The sequence below is a fragment of the Chinchilla lanigera genome, unplaced genomic scaffold (genome assembly GCF_000276665.1).
Source record: "Chinchilla lanigera isolate Chin_1 unplaced genomic scaffold, ChiLan1.0 scaffold00006, whole genome shotgun sequence".
In the NCBI taxonomy this organism is placed as follows: Eukaryota; Metazoa; Chordata; class Mammalia; order Rodentia; family Chinchillidae; genus Chinchilla; species Chinchilla lanigera.
In genome coordinates, this window is record NW_004955407.1 from 15,846,234 (window position 1) to 15,856,800 (window position 10,567).

General features: G+C 33.0%; 1 pseudogene; it reads right to left on the minus strand.

The window, feature by feature from the left end:
* Positions 1-7,411: 7,411 nt before the first annotated feature.
* On the minus strand, positions 7,412-8,155 carry LOC102025762 (annotated as a pseudogene).
* Between the last annotated feature and the right edge of the window lie 2,412 nt (positions 8,156-10,567).

Consider the following 10,567-nt stretch of genomic DNA (forward strand, 5'->3'; position numbering starts at 1 on the left):
GATGAGAGATCTATTTTGACTCATGTTTTAGAAGTTTCAGTTCATGCATACTTAGCAATATGGTGGGAAGGCAGAGTGGAGGAAAACTGCTCACTTCATGGCAGACAGGAAGCAGAAAGAGAAGAGCAAGCCAGAGAGAGAGAGAGAGAGAGAGAGAGAAAGAATCTTTCAGGTCATGTCCCCAATAATTTGCCTCTTCCACTTGACCCCATTTCCAAAGTACAACTCAGCTATAATGCCTCCATAATCCAATCACCTTCAAATTCCATGGGGCTCTTGGTCTCATTTTAGATCTAAAGCATAATATCTGAAGATACTTTCAGCAAATAAAAAAGCAGTCCACATAGAATGAAATAATATACTTGCATATTACACATCTGTCAAAGGATTAAAATCTAAAGTATATGAAAAATTTATAAACTTAATAACAAAATAAAAACAATCCAAGGATATGCAAAAGATTTGAATAGATATTTCCTCAAAGAAAAAATAAAAATGTTCACGAAGATACTTAGCATTGTTGGTCATCAGGAAAATCCAAATCAAACCCACAATGACATACCATCTCTTATGGCTTGTGTCTAGATGTCCCCCAAAGCCTCATGTGGTCCTAAGTCAGGCTTTTCAGAGGTGGAAGGATCTAGGCTCTGTGATTACTAAATTAGTCACTGATTGGTTTGGCATACTCCTAGGTAGCATTAAGGGCACCCCGTGCTGTGTGAGTGTTCTCCATTCTAAGAGTGGGTAGCCAGCACATAATATAAAGAGACAGAAAGAATCTTTTCTTTGTTGTTTGCTGCTTTCTTTGCAGTTTGCTGCTTTCTGCCTGCTCTGCTTTGTCATTGACTGTTTCTTCTCTGTGATGCTTCCCTGCCATGCCATCCTGCCTTGGAGCGAGCCAATTATGAACTGAAACCTCCACAAATTGTGAGCTATAATAAACCTTTCCTCCTTCAACTTTGGGTGTTGGGTATTTTGTCTCAGCAATGAGAAAAAATAACTAGTACACCACCTCATACCATTAAAATACATCTGAGAAACAGGTAAAGAAAGCACAGGAAATAAATACTATTGGCAAGGAGGCAGAATTCTTATGTTCTGTGGCTGAGGATATGAAATGGTATAGCCACTGTGGACAACAATACATAATTTTCTGAACAAACTTAACAGAAGGAATTACCAAGTGATCTAGTAGCTACACTTTTGTGATATATCCAAAAAACGTTAAAACAGGACCTCAAAAAGATATTTGTGTATACATGTAATTCATAATAAATTGTGAAGACAAACCTATTCTTTTATTGAAGGGTGAATATGTCAGCAAAATGTTGCATATATAAAATCTATCATGTAGCTTTAAAAATTACTGAAATTCTGATAGGAACTACAACATGGATGAAACTTAAGGATCCTACTCTAAATGAAATAACCAGTCACTAAACGACAAATAATATATGATTGCATTTATATGGGGTACTTGGAATGGTCAAAATCAGAACCAGAAAGTAGAACAATAATTTCAGGTATGAGAAGAAGTGGGCAAAAAGTTGTTTTCTAATTTGCACAAAGTTTCGGTTTTGCAAGATGAAAGAGTTCTGCAGATAGGTGGAGATGACTGTTATACAATAATGTGAATGCACTTCATTGTCACTGAGCTACACGTGTTAAAATGGCTAAATGGCTAAATGGCTAACATAAAAATGGCTAAATTTTTATGTTATGTATTTTAGTACAATAACAAGTGTTAAACTGAGCTGGCACAAGGAAGTTTTCCAAAGTTATCATCTCTGTCTATTCATAGAGATGAGACAAATTCTGCAGAAAAATAGAAGTATAATTTAAAAATGAGGAGAATCTGTCAGGTAGATAAAACCATTGTACAGAATTTAGTGTCAAAACACATGATGTGAGGCAAAACATCTATGATTAATTACAGGAAGAATAATTTTCAGCACAACATATGAAACTTTACCCTATTTATGTCTTTTGAAATAAATACGATGGTGTAAATGTGATTTACCTAATCTCCAAGGAAACATACTGATACTAGCAAGAGTTAAAGGTGTTTGGTTGAATGGATTCCTATTTAAATATACCATAACTATCTTGATATTAAATAATGGAGTACAATATATAATATATTACTTTGATCATTAAGTTGAAAATTTTTCTAATTTTCTTAGGTGGGAAGTATCATTTGATAGACATTGACATCTAAGTCAGACTACATAGGTTATGATTCCAGATTTTCCAAAACATACCAGCTATGTGACTGGCCCTTATAGTTATCTTCTCCTTTCTTCATAAATTTCTTATGAGAATTAAATGTATAAAAACATACACAATACTGACATATATATATACAAGCAGCTCTTAGAATACAATATATGGAAAACAAAGACGATTTTAAATGTTGTTACCTTATTGGGTACCATAAATAAACTGCAATTCCTCCCAGAATAAGTGAATACAGTATAAAAATTTTGGTAAAATTTTATTGAAAAATTCTTAGGCTTCTGTCATATTACTAAGTATTAAAAAGCTTTCAGTTTATTGGTGAATGGTAAATATTGTTTAGGTAGAGGTTTAAATCTGTTCTATAGATATTTTTTTAAGCAGGCCTCTAAGAGAAAATGCCATGCTGTTTTACACTGCATTAAAAAAAAAAAAAAAAAAAAAAAAAAAACCAGAGAGAAGGGAAGGAAAATAAGAGGAGAAAAGAAGGGAAAGGAAGCAAAGGGAAGAAAGGGCAAATTACCACGATGGATAATTAATTTTTGTCATATTATTTAAAACATCAGAATGAAGGATAAGAAACTTGATAATCAGTCTGATAAATTTTCAAACATTCAGTTCTTAAATACAGCACACAAAGTTACTTGCTCGTGGGCTGGGGATTTAGCTCAGTGGCAAAGCGCCTGCCTGGCAAGCACAGCAAGGTCATGAGTTCGGTTCCCGGTACCAGAGAAAAACAAAAAAAAAAAAAACAAAAAAACAAAAAAAACAAAGTTACTTGCCCACTTAAAACCCTGTACTCTGCTTTTATATGCACATCTTCGAAGAACACATGATTCCCATTCTTTATTGGAAAAGCCATTCAGGTAGACTCCATTAAAATGTGAGTCTCCTCATTTTCATTTGTAATTTTGTGTTGAAATGCTTCAGTCATTTCCAGATAAAAATATTCAGTCATTCTACTACTAAAATGGTTTAAATATTGCTTTTATGTTTTTAAATAATTTATCAGATCTACCAAAGTCAAGCAATTTTATCATGTCTAAACAGAATAGCCATGCTAAAATTTTTAAAGAAAACACCTATACAGTAATTAAATGTAATTAATATCTGTGCATTTTGAACCTTTATCATGTGGATTTCAATGGTTTTTAGGTACAGCTCTTGCAGCTCCCTTGATGTGCAAAAAGAACCAGAATGAGCTATTTTGTGACTAGCTTAACTTCACTATGACTGCTCTGTGATGAATGGATTTTAATTAATATCAAAAGTTTAATTAGAAAAAATATTACATCAGTTAGTGAGAGAGGTCCAGATCTCCACAGAACAAGAAAATTGTTACTACTAAAGTATGATACCCAGTTTACTATTTATCCTTGAAACTGGCATACAAGGAACATAATACAAGTTTTGAGGAATATAATACCAGATGTTACATATTGTCACTTTGACCCTCATTTGTCCATGATCTCTGACTGTACAGTTAGTGTTGATATTACCTTCACCTTAAGGAAAACCATACACTGTACAAGTTTATCATAACTTTACTTCCAAGTTAAAGAATAATTTGTATCTATTTTTGGATGCTTTTACACATTTAGTTGTGCCAGTCAGTAATGTATATTTTCCTTTGAGAAAATGTGCTTTTCAGCACACTGCCAACTAGTAAAAATTACCATCTGGTCATGTTAAAAGCAGTTCTACCCTCTTTTTCATCTCACTTTACCCCCATCTATTTAGATTCAGATTCTTCTTGTGCTTCTAAAGCTCTTGACTCAAGGTCAGATGAAGTAAAATATTGCACTTTTTTTTCCAGACAAAAAGAGCTGAGTCGTATATACATTATACTATTGCACACTTAAGCTTTCTTGTTAAATTAAAAATTGGAATCTAAAACATCTAGGGCAACCTCTTCCTGGTCACTGATGAAAAAATGATTTTGTTTGACTCTATTGCATTAGAAATACATAGCCTATAACCTTCCTAACATTGTAGGCTCTACTCGAGTATCTGATTTTAAGCTACAAAATAGTCTATCAAATTGCATTCTAAATTAAGCTAATTCCATCATTTCTAGAATAGCCATCGGATGCTACTTATGAAGGTCATAGGACCTGCTTCTCTCCTAATCTTAAATTCTGAGAACTTACATAGGTACATTAAAATGCTCTTAAGCTGATTGGATTTTCTGGCAAGGTTAGAAGGTAACTAGAAGGCATAGTAAGTATCAAAAGAGCTGTAAAACTTTTCACTCTTACTAGAAAGAAAACAATACTAGTGATTTATCATACAGAACATAAGGTGTGATTGAAATTTCAAGTACAAGTTAGCAAATTTCTGTAAGTCATGTTCTTGAACTAACTGAATATTAGGAACTGAGGAATGAATTTAGTTTATATGATAGTTTTTTATAATATTGATTTAATATTAATCGTGTAACCCATGCCTCACACAAAGTGCGTGTTCAATATCTAGGTTTTGATCAATTAATTGTTTGCAAAAATGAGTAGCAAAACTAACATTTGTTTAATACACACTAATTGTCTTAGGATTTTATTGGCATTATATCTTCAAAGTAATCCTACAATGCAGGGGACATGACATGTACTTTGTAATGTGGGGACAGGGATAAACTGAATAAATAGCTCTAAATCCTTCACTAATTAGGTGACAGATCGAGAGCTAAAATAAAGATTATGTGATTCTTTGCCCAAGTCCTTCACCGTTATGAGAGGCTAGCTTTCTGGAAAACATTGCTGAAAAACACATGGGCTCTTATTATCAATGAACTTATATTCTACAGAATATTATGAAGCATTGTAGCTCATATAACATTTTCAATTTTACATTTCATATTAAATTGACAGATTTCATTAATGTTTGAGCTACTTTTAATGTTAATGTAAAGTTATTAATCATTTTGTCTCTACAGCATGTCATAATATTACATTTGAGTAGTTGACAGGGTGAAAATAGTTGCAAACATTTTTTCTATATGACATAAAATATGAATATTAATTTACTGTGATCAGCCCATAGTACTGCTTTATTATTTCTATTTTTTATTGTTTACTTTACTATAATATAAATATTCTTCATTATTTCCTATAAGGGTAAACATTATCTTTGAGAAAGAAAACAATGCTTAAATATAACCAGAAAGAGTATTGAGGGAATGCTGTACATTTTCTTTGTTGCATCACAGTTTTGATAAGTTCAACAGTGACCATGCAAAACAGGCAGAAAAAAAGTTGGAAAATCATACATATTTGGCACTAGATGAAAGTCTAATTCAAACATCTTCACAGTTGTGTTTATGGGAGGCTAATGAAACACATAATAATTGGCAGATATGAGCATTTGAAAGTGCTTGAGTGCTTTTTTTTCCACAAACTAGCACTGTTCTGAAAGCTGAGAAATGGAGGGAGACCTGTGCTTCACATACTCCGAAGTTTACACAGCCCAGGATTTCCAAGAGATCACTCGACAGGAGAAAGGTCAGCACTTTGTTACAGAAATCTTCAATCTAAGAATATCAAAATTTTGCTCAGCATAATTTGAAATTTAAAAAGAAAGGATTTCAGTTGATAATATTTTGCCCACAGCTACTGGCAGCATAAAATGTCTACTCTAAGTGACAGACAAATACATAAAACTTGAAAAATATTATTTATTGGTATTTACTTTAATGATTATTATTGTAATTCAGTATTTATGACCCCCCAAGGATCCCAGTAGGATCCTAAGCATACTTAAGGAAATAGCATTTTTTTAAACTGTGAGGAGTAAAACTACGTAAAGATAAAATTAAATGACATAATTTTAAATATTGGATTAAATGATCTCAATATTATCTCTACAAATTTTTTTGTATGAAGGAGATTAAGACTTTTAAAATAACATAGCTTTCATGGTTTAAGAAGTAAAAGATGTGTGCTACTAGACATGATTTGAATTTCTGGATTTTAGAGCTGAGAAGATCGGTTGATATAGAAATTGAAAGCCACAAGAAATACAAGAAGCATCTGCTTATTTTGGACTCTGATAGGAAAACCATTTTAATGCACCCAGTAGCCTAAGTCTTTGTTGATAACTCTAAAAATTATGCAACTAAAGAGAATTTCCATGTGTTTCATTAGATAAGGATGCAAAAAAACCTTTTTTTAGAAGCATTTACAATCCCTACTAGAAAAATTCATCCACTCTTTCAGATTTCACTGCTATTCATATTGGCTATCCCTATCTCCACTTGAACCTAGCAGAGACATTGTACCAGCATTTCTTTTTTTCTTTTGGAAAGGATATGTAGCATACAAGTAACATACAAATCTACTATTTTATGTGCATATGTCACATTTGAATCTTTCTTTTATAAAAAATACTTCTCATCAGTTTATTCTTCTCCAGGTATGGCTCCAGATTGCTCTTATTTTGAAAATCACATTTCCTGGAAGTTTTATCTCTATTCATATCCCTATTTCCTAGTTGGAGGAAGAATCTCATTAAGGACATGTGGCAGAATAGTGTATTTGTTTGTGGCATTTTTGTCTCTCTTTAGTCTCTCTCTGTCTTTCTTTCCCTCCCTCCCTTCTTCCATGTGCTTGCTGTCCACAATGAGTTGAGCTAGTTTATTCAATCTCTTGTTCCCTGATTTGATGTTCTACTTCACCATTGCCTAGGGACAATGAAGCCAAGTGTTCATGGAATGAAACTTTTGAAGCCATAAGTCGAAGTAAACCTTTCCTCCTTAAAGTTGTGTAACTCAGGTATTTCATCACAGCAAAACAAAAAAACTAACAGTATATTTTACATGAGTTGAATAAACTTTCCTACTGCCTTTGAATATATGCAAATAGTACAGATATACTAAAAACAAAAATATGTACATATTTTAGATTCTCAGATATATTTATTGAATAATACAAAGATACAAAAGATATTACAGTTATTAAGAAAGCACTTATGAAATTAGATGCAAAGAATTAAAATCTTATTTCCATAATATTTAGCAAAATTGCTACTGCAGTAAAATTTTAAAATTGTTTTGAAAAATTCATACATAAATTATTATATGGTATATCTAGGATACATTGTGATTTGTAAAATGAAATTTTCTGTGATATTTTCAGTACCTTGACTAATTATTGATAAGTTTTTGATAAGTTTTTTCAGCAAACTATTTTATGTGAAAATGCCTTTTTGTGCAGACCTCTAACTCTTCATTATGAGGAAGATTTAATCTCTTGGTGAATTCTAAGGCACTCTCTTGAGTTTCCATAAGAACAGGACCTTCTGTCTCAGAAGAGATGTCAGTAGGAGGAACAAAACCCTCTGTTTCCCATGGTTTCTCTGCCTCACAGACGTTGTTTAAATTGTCCTTCACTCTAGATACTTGCTTTTATACTTCCAAAGGTTTTTCTGAGGCTGGAGTTACAACTTCATCTTCATCTTCATGTAGAAAGCTACAGATGCTGTTGGGTGTACAGGAGAAATAATTACCCTTCATCTGCAGCCATTCCACCCCGCCTATGCTTTCTTCTCTTTCTTTTCCATCAGAAGAGTTCTGGTCATGCTGTTTCTTCATTATATAGCATTTATATTTCATCACTGCTTTATTATTGCCTTCTGAATCTGCATGTTCAACATTTTCTTCAAATATAACACGGGTTCCAAGAGTATCTCCATATCTCCCAGCCAAGACATAGTTGTCCAACTGCAGAGTAGGGCTCTCAGGGTCAATCCCTGTGTACAATTTCATTTTCAGCTGTCTCATTCCAACATCTGCAGGATCATTCTGATCTATACATTGTTTCTTAAAATTTTGCCCTTTAGCTTTCAAACTATATCCCATGTCTACAAGCTCTTGGTCTAAAAATCCTCCTGAACTTTGCCTCATAGCATCTACAGCATAGGTAATCATTTCCCCTTTTAAGATGTCAGTAATCTTTATACAGCAGTACTATTCCATCCGTAGTAACTTAATAGTTTTGGTAGAATCATTGCTCCAAGTGCCCTCTACTGGGATAACATCAGCCACAAAGCACTTTATGGCAGAAGAGAGAAACAATTCGGCCTTCCTTTTTACTTGGTGAATTCACTTTACAGAAATGGTTTTGTCATTTTCATTATCAATGCACAAGACTTGCATGAAACTTTCCCAAATATCAGAAAATGCAAGTCCACATTCCTCTGGATCTCTCTCACTCTCACAAATTGGACATTCATTTAGTTCTTTTACATGTAGCCTTCCATTATTACTCATATTGCGGACGTAAAATATTATCTTTCCTTCTCATTGTTACTTATTATTTTTTGTTTTTGTTTGTTTTGCTGCTTGGGTTTGAATGCAGGGTTTTGCACATGCTAGGAAACCACTCTATCACTGAGCTATAACCCACGTTGTTTATTAAATTTTATTAAAGAATTTATCATTATAAGAAGAGCATGGTGGTACCTCTCTGTAGTTCCAGCACTCTGCGAAGCTGAGGATGGAAAGTTTAAGTTTGAACCTAGTTTGGGAAACTTATCAAAACCTGTTGCAAATTTTACAATTTAAAAGAGGGCTGGGGATATAGCTCGATGTGAAGATCCTGGGTTCAATCTCCAGGACTGCATAACAATTTTTAAAAGGAATGTATCATTATATTGTAAACATCTTTAGACTCAAATATGCTAATGGTCATTAACTTTAATTAACATAATTTTTATATTTTTCTGAAGGTTAGATAATTTTATCACATACAGTATTTATTGAGTAATGACAGCACTGGGTTCATAACTAAATTTTACTCTCTGTAGTTTATTTTGCCTAGTCCTCATGTGAGATAAACACTTTTTGTTACCATCTTATAGGTGAAAAAATAGGTTCTGAGAGGTTCTCCAGTACTTAATCTGGTGTCCACCTTTAAAGACTGCCCTAGAACTGGGCATGGTGGCACACGCCTGTAATCCCAGCACTCAGGAGGCTGAGGCAGGAGGATCACTGGGAGTTCAAGACCAACCTGGGTTATAAAGTGAGCTCAAGGCCAGCCTGAACTGCATATTGAGACCTTGTTTCAAACAAATGACAAAAGAAGAGACTGCCTCAGTGAACACTATGCTAAATGCAATTATAATGATAATTATAAAAATGATAATTTTATTATGTGTTCAAAACAGTCTGACATGATCATCTTTTTTTAATTTTTATTTTAAAGAGAAAAAAGCAATACCAACAATGAAGACAAAAACAAAAACAATAAAAACCACACAGGATTTGAAAACACGATGAGAGGAATTAACAATGGCTGTTATATTACATATTGCTGGCTTCAACAAAGTTGCTCAAATTACCAGATGTAAGAATGAAAGATTGATCAAACAATTAAAGACAGTAAAAGTAATAAAAACACTAGAAATGATATAGAACTTCACTAAACAAGATAGTAGGAATTCAACAGTGCTTGTTATATTGCATACAGTTGCCTTCAAAGTAGTTGTTCAGATTACCAGATATAAGCATGCAAAATTGGGCAAGAAAAAAAATTTAAGCATTAACTGTTCCCTTTCAATAAACTGACATGCCTATACCTGGTTATCTGAGTAACCATGTTGAAGATAACAATATGTAATGTAAAAACCACTGTTAATTTCCTATCACCTTGCTTTGAAATTTTTTATCATTTTTATTATTTTTATGTTGTTTTTTTGATTTTGTTTTTGCTCTTTTCTCTTTAAAAGAGACATGGTCATCTTTATTGACTTGCTCAATTCATGTTTAATCTTTTTCCATATATATATATATATTCATTTTAATGATTCTATTTATAATTTGATAGTTCTATTTATAATGCAATTCTATGTATTAAATCATTGATATCTTGTATATATATAAAGTTGAGAGTTCTATGCACAATTTGGTGTCGTGTTTCTTAGATTTTATGCTTTTATATCTGTATATTAGGGCATCATGTGGATATGATATAATTGCTCTTGACTATGGGAAGTGTAGGTGTGTTCAGTGACATGGTGAGTGTAAAATACTTGGTACTGTGACTGAGATGCGATGGGTTGTTCTGTCTTTCCTGGGTTCCCCCAGTGGCACTCCTTGCTCCTTTCTTTCTTCTCTCTTCTCTCTCCATATATGAATTCATTATATCAGGAATATATAATCAAAGCAAGGAAATAAATCTGCTATCAATCCTTGGTTTTATTTCTATTTCCTCCAAATGCAGTCTTTACACATTATTTTGTCTTAGTGACATGTTATTAAAGTTCTTGATAACTTTGCCCAAACTGAGCCTATCAAATTGCTACTGAATTATTTGCCTGTTAATGAACATAGATGATCATG